We start from the raw sequence: 16,973 nt of genomic DNA on the forward strand, positions 1-16,973 counted from the left end.
ACACACACACACACACACACGCACCAGGTGGTTTGGAGATGTGTGTAAGGAGGGGGATAAAGTAAAGAATAAGCGAAGTAATAACCCTGGTTAAATATTTAAAAAAAACGATGTTAAAGTTCTGTAAAAAAATCGGCAAAACTAAAAAGAAAAAAAAACAGCGAACAAACTTAAAACTTCTTTTAAAAGGAAATCGGAAAAACAAAAAGCTAAAATCAGGGGGGAAAAATGAACGTGTTTTGAAAAACAAAAGCAAAAAACACAGCGAAAAGCGGAAAGAAAGGCATAAATAACTCTTCGATTCGCTTAAGTCCAATGGTGCGTTTCACCCAGTAGAAAATGAACGTTAAAATTCCATTCCTGATTTTTTAATCAACTACAAAACGAAATAAAGCGAAAGAAAAAATGGCATAAATAACCCTTCGAATCTGTCCATGATGCGTTTCACCCAGTAAAAAGCATAGAACAAAAAAGGAACGTTAAAATTCCTTTCCAGTTTTTTTAAGCAACTACGAAGTAAAAAAAAAACCGAAACTGGTGTTTCTTCGTACTGTCCCTGTGAACGATCCCGCAACAATGTAAGTGGTGGCGGGGAAATGAAGAATTTATTAGAGAGAAAAAATTTTACAAGTTCCATTGATCCTAACCGATTTTGACAGTGAACTCTCAGCAGAAAAAATATAGGAATTTACGATAATCGAGGAAGTGTAGAGGTAATAGACCTATAACACACAAAATCAGAGGGGAAAAATGAGTTCAATGTATATATATATATATATATATATATATATATATATATATATATATATATATATTGAGAGAAACGGGTTGTTTCTTTTCCGTGCCGTCGTCAACATTAGCATCCAAAGAATACGCTCAAAAATCATAGGCACCACATCTTGAAAATGGAGATGAGCGGGTTAGAGTTGTATGGAATGCAATAAGCTATGGTTTGTGCATTTTTTAATCATAATATATGATATTTTTCGAAAAATTAATATTGTTTCTTTAAATCATTTTTTTTTTTTTGCCTATTTTTATTTTTTCAGTAATTTAAACTATTTTCGAAAATATCTTTGGTACCTGCATTTACATAGTTTAGATATAAGAGATAAGGACCGTTTCCATGAATGATAGCAAAGGTGCAGATAGAAAATTTATTGGCAAAATATGGAAAATTTATTGATATATTACTTAGATCATTCGGACTACTGTTCCCACCTTGGGGGTTATTTTCATGTTTCGACCGATGTAACGTCCGGCCTTCCTCATGTGTATCTTGTCGAACTCAGGAAAATTTCTCTCGAACTCGGGAATCTTCACAGAATTCTGAATAAAACAGTTTATTTAATCCACGGAAGGAGCATGTTATTATTCCGTCAAGAGGAGAATAGTAGTCAAAAAGATTCGAATAATACGAATTATCAATCCACATCTATAAAAATTTCAGAAACATAAAAATATATTTGTTTACAAATTAAATTCTCAAAGGCGGCAGATGCATAAAGTACTTACTGTCTTCGTTTTCATCAGAGTCAGCCTCGTATCCATCACCGATTTTGTCTTTTTTCTTCCTGTCTTTATTCCACCTGAGTTTTAAAAATGCGTTTATAAATAGATGTTAGTGTTAGATAGATAGATAGCACAGAGAGCAGTATGATCTGCAAAGATGTGTTTGGTTGACAATAATCACGTGTTACCAACGAGAAGTGAAGAAATTTTAAACGGTCAGTTTAATAGAATCAATATTTTTTTTATATTGCCTATTTTAATTACTCTATTATTCTTGTAAATGATTTTTCTCTGAGTAACTATATTTAATGGACCTGAGGAAATCTCGTCAGCATCAGACAAAGCCAAACTCTTCGCCAAGAACGTTGCAGCTAATTCCACTCCATCAGCCCCCACCCCCGTATTTCCTCCTGTATCAGAAAACACGCTATGTGACATACAAATATATGTGCGTGATGTTGCCAAGCTAATCAAAAACCTTCATTCCAGTAAAGCAACTGGCCCCGACGGCATTCCTATTATAGTGCTGAAAAAGCTTCAACCAGAACTAGCTTCCATACTTACATAGCTGTTTAAGCGTTGTCTTAAGAATCGCTTCCCAGTCCTCTGGAAAATCTCATCGTTGTGTCCGATATTTAAGAATTAAGGTGATCGCTCATCTCCATCTCAGTACAGACCTATAAGTCTCCTGTGCTTATGAGTAAGTTACTTGAATATGCTTTAAATATAGAAGTAGTCAACCACCCCGGCAAAAATAATCTTCTTAATGACATGCAATATGGTTTCCGTTCTGCTAGATCTACACCAGATGTGCTTACGGTTATTTCTCATAGGATTAGTGAAACTCTCGACGGCAGCTTCCTCTCTAGGACAATTGCTCTTGACATATCTAAGGCCTTTGATAGGGTATGGGATAACGGTCTACTTCACAAGATCTCCAGCTACGGTATAACTGGAAATGTCTTTTCAATTAATACATCATTTCTCTCTGATAGGTTCATAAGAGTAGTGGTTGATGGGCAGAAATCAGAAGCTCATAGTATTAATGCTGGAGTCTCTCAGAGGTCCATCGTGGGTCCAACTCTCTTCCTGATCTATATTAATGATCTTCCAAATCACATCCTTAGATCATTCGTATACATTTTTGCTGCCGACACTACCATCTATGGCAACACATCAAAGGCCGTAAACTACTAAGTTCCCTCTGATCTTGAGCATGTGGTACAATGGGAAAAAGTGGCTGGTTAATTTTAATGCATCTAAAACCAAGCTTCTATCTTTGGATCATTAACGCTATGATTCCCATCTGGCTTCAATTGAAATGAATGGCTCTCGTCTTGGGGCGGCCCCATGTTTTGACAAGCTTCTGGGCTTGACATTTACTCCTGATCTAAAATGGAGTGCGTACAACAAATCCATTGCCAAGGTCGCTGGAAAAATGGTGGGATCCTTCTATCGATCCAGTAGATATCTACCTGCTGATGCAATACTCTACCTATATAAGAGCCAGGTACATCCAGGATGGAGTATTGCTGTCACATCTGGGCAGGAGATGCTAGAAATACCTTATCCTGCCTTGACATAGTCCAGAATAGACTTCATAGCCTAGTGGGGGATGCTCTTTTCTCTTCCCTGCAACCTCTTTCTCGCAGAAGAGACGTTGTGAGCCTGTCTCTGTTTTAGCGTTATTTTCATGGCAAGCGCTCGTCTGAGCTCCAATGTATCGCCCCCCCCTCGCCAAACACTCACGAGAAACACTCGTTTGGCTGTAGACACTATCAATAATTTTCCCTACTCTTTATCTGTGCCTAAACCTAAACGTACATGAACAAAGCTTATTTCTAAGAACTGCGTACCTGTGGAACTCTCTTCCGTTTACCTGCTTTCCAGCTGACTACAATATGATCCTCTTCAAGTCCAATGTAAACAAGTTCTTGATGAGCCTTAAGTAATCCAATTTACCAAATTTACACTTCTAACGATTACTATGATATTGTCCTTTTGACCACTGTATACTCTTTTAGCCTTATCCTCGAGTGGCCTCTGGGCCTTGATAAGAGGTGATTCCTTTGTAAAAAAAAAGTAACACTGGATGCTACCAATGTAGTGGCTGATGTATTCGTTACGTATGGTATAGATAGCATGAGATCCTATTTTATAACTTTTGTGATTGGTTAAGCAGAATATATTGTTTTCAGATTGTTTATCTATAATATGAATCTCACCTGTCTGTTTAAATGTATGTATGTATGTATGTATGTATGTATGTATGTATGTATGTATGCCTAAAATTTTCGACAGAAGCCACGGATTTTCACGAAATCGATATCATAAGACCGTTTTTTTTTCTTTTCTTTTTTTTCAACTCTTTTTCCTCTGGCGGTTACGGGTTCGAGCCTGCTTAGTACTCCTTTTTTTTTTCATTCGTAATTTTCCTTTTTTTTATTTATTTTTGCTCAACACACATCTCCAAACACCCGGGCAACGCCGGGCACCAGGTTAGTAAAATATAAAACTTCCAAACAAATGAATGTACTAACTATTCATCTAACACTCCATAAAATAAATTTATAAGCGAGAGATATGAAGCAAAAGAATTCGAGTGGAAGTGCTTTTCTCTTTTGCTGCCCTGGACGACAAAGGAAATGAAAAACAGATACAAGGGTCATCAGAACTTATGAGGCAATCAAAACTGCCGATAATGGTAATCGTGGGGATTGAATGTCTTCATCTTTAAAATATTCTACACCGTCCATGGTCATCAATTTATTTATGCAATTCAGTTACAACAAAAATGGAAACCAAAATCGGTTACGTGGTCAACACATGGAGCGCGTAGATACACGACCACAACGAAATGTTCAACGTCATCCAAATGGTCGGTTTGTACCTACAAAAGCTATTTTTGAAATGATATAATAAACTATCAGAAGTACTCGTCAACGCCAGGATTCTGAAACACTTCTCTTCCTCACGTTAGTTAACATTTTTAAAAGTTTTTGGGGTTTTTTGAGGGGTTTTTTGTGTTGTTATTATTATTATTATTATTATTATTATTATTATTATTATTATTATTATTATTATTATTATTATTTATTTATTTATTTAATTTTTTTTTTATATCACAATAAAAAAATATAAATTGCATTATTCAGGTTTATGATGCTGATAGATATTGACTGGGAAAATAACCGGAACGTTTGAGCTAAAAAAGCAACAAAAAAAGCAAAAAAAAAAAAAAAATTGTCTATTGTAAGATTCGAACTATGATTTATTTTTATATTTTTATGTATTCATTTTTCTCACTAGCAGTAAAAAGTATGTTTTTTCGATTGACTAATATGAGAAAATATTACATTGTAAAAGGAACTCTAAAAATGGGGGAATATTTGTTTTTAATGTTATTTATACATACTTCTAGTTTTCAATAATGAGTTTTAAAAAGGGAACTTGAGACATCGACAAGACTATCGGATCGAAGGTATTTTCAGTCCAAAATACATGGCGGGGATATTCGAACTTATTTTCGAATTACCAATAATTCAAATACGAATGTTATAAAACTATTTTCTTTTTACAAGAATTTGAATTTCAAATGCAGTTTTGAAAGTAACACGAAGAATGAAAGAAATTTAGAGATATGATATGCGTGCGAGGTATAACGCCACTTCGAAATGCTCCATATCACAAAAAGCGTTGATCTGCCCGTAGAACTATTGAATTAGCATTGAAATTGTATAACAACAATTCGAAATACATATCAAAATTATATATATATATATATATATATATATATATATATATATATATATATATATATATATATATATATATCTTAGAGCGTTAGAGGAAAAGAGCGGGCTCAATTCTATGAGAGGAGACTTAGCTAGACATTATAAAGCTCAACAAGTATCTCTGGAGCTTGGTTCATTTATTCAATAAGGGAATACAATCGATTAGTTGCGGGATAGAAGGGACTCTTTATGCTAAGGCATTTCAAATCCTAATGCTTCTCATCAGACGAGTAGAGAAGATGCTAGGTTACATAGTGGGGATGCGGCGTCTAGCGTTGTTTGTTTTTTTTGTTGTTGTTTTTTGTTTTGTTTTGTTTTTTCATTTTAGTATCAACGGGTATATTTATTTAAGAAGAAAGTAAAAACTGAAAGGGAAGAAGAGAGAGAAAAATAAACGATTAGGAAACGCATGGAAGAAGAAAATAATGTCACAATTCCGACGAAGATAAAATGTCAACAAAATTCCAAAATAGGGCCGGATAAATGTCTTTTTTTTATACGCCGCATTCCCACTATGTTACGTAGCATCTTCTCTACTCTTCTGATGAGAAGCATTAGACTTGGAAATGCCTTGGCAGAAAGAGTCCCTTCTATCCCCCAACTAATCGATTGTATTCCCTTATTGAATAAATGAACGTATCTATATTCATCAATATATAGTTCTGTGACTTCATTTCCCATTCCTTTTATATATATATATATATATATATATATATATATATATGTGTGTGTGTGTGTGTGTGTGTGTGTGTGTGTGTGTGTGTGTGTGTGTGTGTGTGTGTGTGTGTGTGTGTGTGTATCAGGATTCTTTGAGGGGTTACAAAATTAAAATATTGCAATCATGAAGGGAAGACTTTTATTATTCATAATTAAAAGTAAAAATACGCAAAACGCGTTTAAAAAAGAGCAGGAAAAACAGGAACGAAAAATAAAGGAGGGAATCAGCTAATCGGTTTCACTCTCGCTTTATCAAGCTGTATGCGAAAAATTTAAAAAAGAATTTTTCTCACACACATTTTCTCTCTCTCTCTCTCTCTCTCTCTCTCTATATATATATATATATATATATATATATATATATATATATATATATATATATATATATATGTGTGTGTGTGTGTGTGTGTGTGTGTGTGTGTGTGTGTGTGTGTGTGACTACTTCACTTAATAACATAAATTAATATACGAAAATATAATTTATGCGTAAATTTTCAATATTTACTTAAACAGTGCTCAATACATAGGCAGAGCTAGGTAGTAAGTTATAAAAATATATATGGCAATTAAGCTACACAGATTATTCCGCGTTTCCTTCTCGTGAGAATTCGTCAGGAATTCATATATATATATATATATATATATATATATATATATATATATATATATTTTTTTTTTTTTTTTGAATAAGGGGGTAGTGACTAACGATGTGTATTTTTTAACATTATTTTATTATTCCGTGTCTTGGTTTTTCATTGAGAATTATGTTTAGATCATTGTAATAATGTTTTTAAATCATTGAAATCGTTTTTTACGCGTTTCAGACGTTCTGTGAAGCGTTCTCCACAGAAATTATTGTCAAATGTGTTGGAGATGTAAAAATAGTATTTTCGTAGTTCATTTGAAGTGTTTCCAAGGGGTGGAAGCGTGTAATTGTCTACTATTCATTGGAATACCCCTGCATAGATACATACCGATAAAATAGAATTATCACCCATCTACACTATACTTCTCCTGAGCCTTAAAACATATACTGCCTACATTTAAGACTATGATAGAGACCCTGTACACCTTTTTCCATTACACTCAATATAATACGCACCTCCTTTATCTTAGGATTCGATATAACTCCCTCCAACATCATCTATAATTTTATTGATTTATTTCGTTCCTGATGAATCCCACGCTAGACGTCGCATCCCCACTATGTTACCTAGCATCGTCTCTACTCTTCTGATGAGAAGCATTAGGCTTCGAAATGCCTTGGCATAAAATCCCCTCTATCCCCCAACTAAATGCTTGTATAGCCTTATTGAATAAATGAACGAATCTATATTTACCAATATATAGTTTGTGTGACTTCATTTCCTATTCCTATTGTTCTCTTATATAAGCTCCAATGATACTTGTTGAGCTTTATATTGTCCCGATAAGTCTCCTCTTATAGAATAGAACTTACTCTTTTCTTCTAACTCACTAAGCTATATATATATATATATATATATATATATATATATATATACATATATATATATATATATATATATATATATATATATATATATATATATATATTAAAATGAGAAAGGTCACCAACAATTGGATTGTATTTTTTAACATTATTTTATTATTCCGTCTATTGATTTTTCATTTAAAAAGATATCATATTTAGATCATTGTAATAATGTTTTTAAATCATTGAAATAGTTTTTTACGCGTTTCAGACGTTCTGTGAATATATATATATATATATATATATATATATATATATATATATATATATATATATATATATATATATATATATGAATTCGGACGATGCTACTCCGGCTATTTTTGTAGCGCCGTTACACTTCCTTCGAGTGCGTTAGCTTTTCCATCCCCCACTTTACGACCATGTACTGTATCTTTGTGAAGAGGAAATAAAGTAACTATAGACGAAGCAGTAAAAAAAGCGATTGTTTTTGCATCTATGTACACTGCAACTACGATCGACTACACATGAAAGCATGCGTAAAATTGCTTCAATTAAAATTACAACTTCAATTACAATTACAACTTCAATAAAAATTACAACTTCAATTACAATTATAACTTCAATTACAATTATAACTTCAATTACAATGAAAACTTCAATTACAATTACAACGTCAATTAAAATTACAACTTCAATTACAATTATAACTTCAATTACAATTAAAACTTCAATTAAAATTACAACTTCAATTACAATTAAAACTTCAATTAAAATTACAACTTCAATTACAATTACAACTTCAATTACAGTTACAACTTCAATTACAATTAAAACTTCAATTAAAATTACAACTTCAATTAAAATTACAACTTCAATTACAATTAAAACTTCAATTACAATTAAAACTTCAATTAAAATTACAACTTCAATTACAATTGAAATTGAAAGATACTGACTTGTCGTGTCCAATGCCGTGTTCCCTGGCGTCTGTCTTTTCTATTGGTTCCAGGATTTGTCTTTTGGATCCTTTCCCATAAGTTACCATGCTTTTCGCAATAGGTTTGCGATCTTGCTTGTCCGGCATAGGATTTTTACCTTCTTTCCTTTCTTTTTTCAACCTTGAAAACAACAACAACAACAACAAATGAAAAAATCAGAGTTTTAACGTCATAACTAAACTGTTCTTCTGTATATTAACAAAAATAAATAAATAAATACTTTAGGCATGGTAAGCACATTTTTAAATAGTGTGGTCATTCTGGTACGCATGGGCGAGTTTTGTTGCGTTATTTTGTATGTGTGAATTCTTCTTAGCTTATGTGCCTGCGTGTTATTAATCTTCTGTTTCGTCCCATTTTCAGCAGAGCGTAGAAGATCGCAGAACGTAATCGTCAATTCTGTTATTATAAAAATACATTATAGGTTCATACATGTCGCACAACGGAAATGAAAAACAGAAATATATAAAAATAATGTTTTTACATTTTTTTTTAAACATTCATTTTATAGAGTAAGTTACTACAGTAGCCGTTTACAAATGACGAGGAGAAATGTTACTTTTTTTTTCGAACAACTAACTCTAAAAATAGGCAAACTGCTTTCATATCACAATAAAATGTATTTTCCTTTAAGTAATGGATTTTTTCAATCATAATTTGCATTTAAATCACGTTTCTCCCAAAAATCGTTTTTTTGTAAAGTTTACATCAAGTGAATTGTCACATTTAAGGGTTCTTGCTTTGAAGGTGCATAAGCTTATCTATAATTTAATTAATCCGCACCCTTTCTTCATCTCTACAACCTCATTCTCACAGACGTGATGTTGCTAATCTCAGTCGTTTCTATAAATACTATTATGACATGTGTGCTTCAAAATTGTATAATATATTCCCTACATCCTTTGTTTCAGCTCATTATACTCGATTCTCTGTTTTGATGCCTCATTGTATTGCAACTTCTTATTCCAGTAGGTATTTTTTTCTAAAAAAACTAGAATCTGTCTTCCTATTAACCGTAAGTCTGCGTTTAGTGAATTTATTGAAAAAGTCGATTAAAATCGTTTATAAGCAATTAAGTATACCCTCTCCCTCATATTGAATTTGAATGATGGTTGGTCTGTTTATGTGAATGAGTAGGTCTTCTATGATGAGGATGCGCAGGTCTCAGTATGAGACTGCTGTAATTTTAGAAATATATTTCTAAACTCATTTTCGGGAGTATCATGTGCTACTAGATGTTGGTAGATGGAGCTGTTGGGGGGAGACAAAAACAAAACAATTCACACATCGGAGTGACTAGGAATAGTATTTATCGCCAGCTTACATGTCACCTGATTTTAATCGACTTTTTCCATAAATTCACTCAATGCAATTTTTTAATTCATTACTCCCCTGATGATGGCTCATGGAAGTCGAAAACATTCGTGGCTATGGCGAATTTCTTTTTACACTCAAAAAGGGCGTTCGAACATAGCCCGCCTAATGGAAAAGATGGAATTATCCCTACTGTTCAACGAAACAGGCGTAAGAAAAATAATGCTGTCAAAATACACTCATTTGAAACCGACGGTACGAATGACTTATCTCATCTAACAACTGTCTGTACAAAAAATACAAAATATAAATACGCTCTTATTTTTCGGATTTTCTTCTTAATTGAGCACTCTGATGGATTTCTTTTTCCAAACAACACTAATCATATATATATTGGTTAACAAGAAAAAGACCTGAAAAACTTCCAAGACCATATCTATATATACAAAAATGTAAATTTGGTTCGTTAAAAGTGAATAAAACCATATTTCTACGTTACCAATTTATTTGAAATTTTAAGACAACCCATCTTATATATATATATAAATTCGTATTCCTGTCGGTTTGTTTGTTTGTTTATTCACAATTTGATTAATATATACAAAAGGGCCATTACTTTAATGCTTCATTCAGTCCTATATATAGTAGATTCGTATAAAATAGACGATTGGGAGATGACGTCATTTGCATATTACATTAAGGAAAATCGATTTATGACATAGAGGTGTGTTTATAGTGAGAGAATCATTTAGAGTGTTATATTTAAGTTTATTATTTACATTTGATTTATATTGACAGCATATTTAATTTTATTTACTTTTACCAACATCGATTTTTTTATAAAACAGTTGAGTTATTTGTGTTTTGAGTTATTTCCCTTTCTTCTTTTTGTTTTTGTTTTCTTTTTCGGCGGATAATCAAACTAAAAATAATTCACACAAACTTTCAAGCATTATTTTGGGAATCAGTTCAAATAAAATAATTTCCGTGCTTTCGCAATTAACGTTTTGGTCCAGTGGATTTTTTATCTTCTCTTCTCTTCTATCTATCTTCTTCTATCTATCTTCTATCTTCTATTCTATCTATATAAATAAAATGAACTCATTTTTTCCTGTCTGATTTTGACATTAATAGGATTAAAAATCAAGATATTTCATGCAAATATAATATGCACAAACGGCAGAACAATATCTGAGGTGTGTTATAGGCTTATTATTTCTCAAATTCCTCGATAATCTTAGATTTCTATACTTTTTCTGCTGAGAAGTCACGGCCAAAATCGGTTAAGATCAATGGAAGTGGTAAAATATTTTCTCTCTAATAAATTCCTCCTCCCCCTGCCACCACTTAACACCGTTTGGGGATCGTTCACAAGGAACAGTTGAGAAGAGAACACCGGTTTGGCTTCGTAGTTCTTTCATGTGAAGTTATTTAAAATCACTAAACTAAGCTGCAGTGCTCTGTGGCGTAGTGGTTAGCGTGCTGAACAATTCACATTATATTTTCACGTTCGCGCCGACCTACCGTAGTCGTTTTTTTTTTTTTTTTTTTTTTTTCCCTAAACAACTGGAATGGACTTTTCTTGGTGGCCGAACTGTTAACGTTGCAGATGTTTTTTTTTTGTTTTTTTTTTTCACACTTTATTTTCCTACTTTTACTCATGACTCCGGGTTTGATCCTTCCTACTTACCTACCATAACATTTTTTAAAACTCCCCCCCCCCCGTCCCGGAAACGAACACTCGGGCGACGCCGGGTACCCCCGCTAGTTTTAAAATAAACAAACAATCCAATTCAACTACGATTCTTTATTTAAAACAAAATAAAACAAACTTTAATTTATGTTTTTTTAACATATTTTTTTCTTCACATTTTTTTGACATCGTAACTGCTATTTTTTTTCTGTTAATAAGTCATAACTCATCATTTTTATAGCATGAAAATGTGTGTTTCGGTTAACACAAATTCTATTTTTTGGTATTTTTGAAACTGAAGTATTTACAGTTTGTTTTCGTTGCAACAAACCGTAAACAAATCTTTCTAGACTGAGGGAGTATAAAAGAAATTCGTTTAAACTGGAATATAGTCATAAAATGGTGCTCAATATCCGGAGAATAGATTCTCTTCGTATCCCTTCTGCCGAAATATCTGGTGGAGAGTTTGTCACGCACTTCTGCTTTTTTCGTGAGGGGGATGATTACATGTTCATGTTTTCATCCGTTCTTTTATTTTGGAAATTTTTGTTGGGGTAACGGTGGAGTTGGCATATAATAATGAAAAACTGGTCAATGTTCTTAGTATAGCAGGTGTGGCCAAACCGAACTTAATGTCAACCCTGGCAACGCTGAGTATCCATGCTAGTATATATATATATATATATATATATATATATATATATATATATATATATATATATATATATATATATTGTATTTTGTGTACAGAAAGTTGTTAGATGAGACAAGACGCTGGTACCGTCGGTCCCAAGCTCGATAATTAGGACCGTTTTAGATATCCATATCAAGCTCTCTTCAGCCAATACTCAGGAGATGAGTATTGGCTGAAGAGGGCTTGATATAGATATCTAAAACGGTCCTAATTATCGGACTTGAAACCGACGGTACGAATGACTTATCTCATCTAATAACTGTCTGTACAAAAAATACAAAATATAAATACGCTCTTATTTTTCGGATTTTCCTTTTAATTGAGCACTCTGATGGATTTCTTCTTCCAAACAACACTAATCATATATATTGGTTAACAAGAAAAAGATCTGAAAAACTTCCAAGACCATATATATATATATATATATATATATATATATATACTAGCAGGGGTGCCCGGCGTTGCTCGAGTGTTTGGAGGTGTATGCTGTGCAAAAAAAGCAAAAAAACAAAAAAAAATGGTTAATTTTTTAAAATTTGACCCCTATTATGACCCCTTAAAATTTATTGTTTCGGGCTCAAATCACTTTATTAAGTTAGATCCAGGTTCAAGGAACCTATATCTAAAATTTCAAGTGTCTAGACCCTAAATTGTCGAAGGAGTTTGGTAGAGTTCTTAAAGGTCAAATGGTTGAAATTTGACCCTTAACAGCATAATTTCTGGCTGACACCCGTCACATCGATTTTCCCAATCTCAGTACCCGGTATTTCAAATTTCGAGTCTATAGATTAAAAATTGACAGAGTTATTGCGTAGGGAAATGTACACAGACAGACAGACACACAGACAGACAGACACGTTCACTTTTATATATATATATATATATATATATATATATATATATATATATATATAATGAATAGTGATAAATAGATAAATACTTTTGCGATCTTCATTATTCATTGGAGTTCTTAGAATTTAAGGTCAAGAATAGTGTGGCGTACAATCGTTTCAGAGATGATTGGTAATTATTTTTATTTTCTTACTTTTTATGTCTCGTCTTCAATCTCTTTTATTAAGATTACAAATAGATTGTTTTATTATCTGGACACATCACATGGTTGATAGAAATGTGTTCTCTATTAGTATTACGGGAATGTATTCCCCTCGTAAAAGTACCACAGGAAAAACAACAAATACATGGCAGTTATATATATATATATATATATATATATATATATATATATATATATATATATATATATATATATATATATATATATATATATATATATATATATATATATATATATATATATACACGGCATAATCGCGTTGACACATCGGTTCTCGTCAGGTCACCGAAGTTAAACAACGTTGAGCCTGGTTAGTACCAGATGGGTGACCATTTGGGAATTCTAGGCGCTTTATGTGCTTTCTGCTTATCTCGGCATTTGTTTCCAGTCGTCTTGTACACACACTTCACTTGCCACTGGTATTTAACGGTGCCGACTCAGGAGAGGTGTGGTTGAGTATTGCGCACCTCATGCCAGAAAAATTTCACGCGAAGGCACACTTTTGTGGGTATCCATAGTCTGTTAAAGACTGAAGGAGCCTGTGTGTGTGTGTGTGTATATATATATATATATATATATATATATATATATATATATATATATATATATAGAGAGAGAGAGAGAGAGAGAGAGAGAGAGAGAGAGAGAAGGATGGGGACATAACTGAAACGGACTTCTACGAACAGACCTAACCCAGCTTGGATTATTGGATTTATTATAATCCAGATTGGATATTTGGACAGAAGATATTCAAACGATCACCACTCATTTTAGAAAAATCCCCTGATAGACACACAACTTAGCATATTTAGGAGTAAAGTCGACCTCCATTAATGTAAATTATTTTTTGTTTGTATATAAAGGAGAAAAAATAATATAGTATATTTCATGGCGGAAATTTTAAAAATGATTTTGTCTATAATATTAGTAAGGATATCGCATATTGTAAAAAAAAAAATCTTCGTTTAGGGCTAGGCCTAATGTTGTCTGATGTTTTGTAAACAGAAACAGCAACATTTCTATAGAAAATAGACAAATCACCTGTCAACGCAAAAAAGATTGCATAATTTTACAGACAAATTTCGTTTAGTTGTCTGAAATAAAATGTTTTCACATATTTGTGTGAAATGAAAATAATTTTAAGAAATAAATGAACTAATATTTAATTTAGACGCATATAATTTTCATATAAATGTCATCGCGAATACATATAGAAAAAAAAATGTTGATTTTTATTCATATTGTGAACTCACGCTTCGGTTTGGGTAAATAAAACATCTATATTTATATTTATTTGATGAAGAGATTAACAAAAGAGAAACAAATACATCTGTGAGTTCGTTCCCAGTGGATTCCGGAACAGCCGCGCTGACTTTTTACAAATTTTAACATATCTACCACCAATAGCAATGGCCAAAGACTCTTTCTCTGAAAACACATCTTTTAAACTCCTCGGCCTAACGTTCACAGGAAAGATGAGTTGGAACAATTACATTGAGAGCATTGCCAGGACCGCTGTGAAGAAGGTAGATTCTCTCTACCGTGCTAGAAAACTACTGACCCCTGTAAGTATCCTGTACCTCTATAAGGCCACCATTCGCCCATGTATAAAGTATTGTTCTCATATTTGGACCGGTGCATCTGCTACTAGTCTCTCACTCCTAGACAAAGTTCAAAAGAAAGTCGCCAACCTAATAGGTCCTGAACTATCATCCAAGCTTCTGTCCCATCGACGCAATGTAGCATCCCTCTGCCTGTTCTACAAGTACTTTAACGATGTATGTTCCGACGAGCTGCAATCACTTGTACCCCCTCTACGTAAATAGCCCCCATAAACCCGATGAGCAGCTAAATCCCACCCCTTCACAGTAGAGATCCCTAGATGTAAGAGAGCCTTCTGCTCCAGTAGTTTCTTCCCCAGAACCGCTAGACTCTGGAAATCCCTGCCAGGTTCCTGCTTCCTCAATTGTACTGACATGCAGAAGTTCAAGTGTAAAGTGAACCGACATCTTGCTGCCTAACTCCCCACCTAGTACCTCTGTAGCCTGTGTCCCTAATAGTAGCCCCCTACATCAAAGTGGCAATGTGCCTTGTTTGGGGTGAAAATATATTTTTAAAAAAAATGTACTTTATGTGTCTGGGAGTGTTGTAAAATAGGTTTTGTATCGGAATGCATCCGGTCAGTATCGAAAATTAGTAATAGTAAAAATTCTGACTAAACAAGATACAGTTCGATTTGGACCCGGGTTAACACCTTTATACAGATTAACAGCGCACGTGCATTTGAAAATTTTTTATCACCGTACACAAAGAGAAAGGCCCACGAATAAAATCAACAGTAAGTTATTTGATGAGAGATGTGTGCATTTGAAATGAATGTTTCTGTATAGACTACAATTTAAGCCTGATGTTTCACCCTGTAATTTTACACTATAATTAATGTGATGTTTAAAAGAAAATTTCATTAAACAAACGGATGTTTTTCCATAGTCGAATGCAGATAACGACATATTGTAGAGTGAGTAAGCATTTTCAGAAAAAGAAACAAGTGAAATATTTCATATTGGCAAAAAGAACATGATTGGTTGTTAATCAAATTCACAATCAAATATACATTTGTCAGATGCAATGTTGTCTATGACTATCTTCACTTGAAAAAGAAACAAAATTGATTTTATATATATATATATATATATATATATATATATATATATATATATATATATATATATATATATATACACACACACTTCCGAATAGATTTATCTAACAATCAGCTGGCATGGAAACCTGTGATTATAAGATTTACAAAATATTACTGATCGTAATATTCCATGTATTATCCGATCTAAATAGGAATTGCTCAATATACAGGATAAAGCAAATAAAGCAAATTATAGTGATTCAATGAAATGAAAAAAAACTTTATTCAAATCAAGGATTTTTTATTATTCCAAGTAAGACAAAGAATACTTTAAAAATGTTATCTCCTTATCCTATAGGGTTTGGTCGTTTAATTCAAGTAATACTAAGGTCTTTAATAAAAAAAAATTCCGATCAGCCCTTAAAAATCTTTTCACCAGCCCCTAAAGAAGAATTACTCCAGAAATATGCCCAATTTGGATTTCTACTCTGTGATGTGGATTACCCAATATACAGCTTGGATCACATTACCTCACTGCTTTAAATGACAGTCACCTTGGATTTTACTACGCAATTTGGAACTAAACCTTTATATCCTTTTCTTCAATTCCCCTCGCTATGTGACTTCTACTTAATCAATTTTTGATTATGATTTTCCATGTCTAACTGACTTTAGCAAATAAGGTGAATACCGTTATATCTATTTGCTAATATTTTCTCCTCTGAAAAGATGATAGGCATCGAAACCCTAAAGGATAAGGAGATAAAAATCTCTAAAGTATTAAATATATATAGGAGATAAAAATTTCTAAAGTATTATATATATATAATTTTTGCAAGATCGAGACAACAAAATATAAAATAAGAACATTATATGGTGTATTTTCTTATGTGAAATAAAATAAAATGAGGGCAAGCTAAGTGAATCCAAACGGGATCCTTTAAAATAAGGATTATGAATATATTCATATATATATGGCAAATGTATTTTGCTGCCTGCAGAGTAGCCATTTCTGGAATATTTTTAAATAATATAACGTTTAAATTTGTCCAAAT

At 32.7% G+C, this 16,973-nt stretch overlaps 1 long non-coding RNA gene across 1 annotated transcript in view; it reads right to left on the minus strand.

Annotated features, from left to right (window-relative positions):
• Positions 1–8,596, minus strand: part of LOC145276319 (uncharacterized) — a 12,720-nt gene extending 4,124 nt beyond the window's left edge. The window contains exons 1-2 of the long non-coding RNA XR_013867933.1: positions 8,457–8,596; positions 1,516–1,589 (exon numbers count right to left, since the gene is read on the minus strand). This is a non-coding gene — a long non-coding RNA (uncharacterized LOC145276319). The remainder of the gene's footprint in view (positions 1–1,515; positions 1,590–8,456) is intronic.
• Between the last annotated feature and the right edge of the window lie 8,377 nt (positions 8,597–16,973).

This window comes from Euprymna scolopes, unplaced genomic scaffold, assembly GCF_053919585.1.
Source record: "Euprymna scolopes isolate OS-2025 unplaced genomic scaffold, ASM5391958v1 sca836, whole genome shotgun sequence".
Lineage (NCBI taxonomy): Eukaryota > Metazoa > Mollusca > Cephalopoda > Sepiida > Sepiolidae > Euprymna > Euprymna scolopes.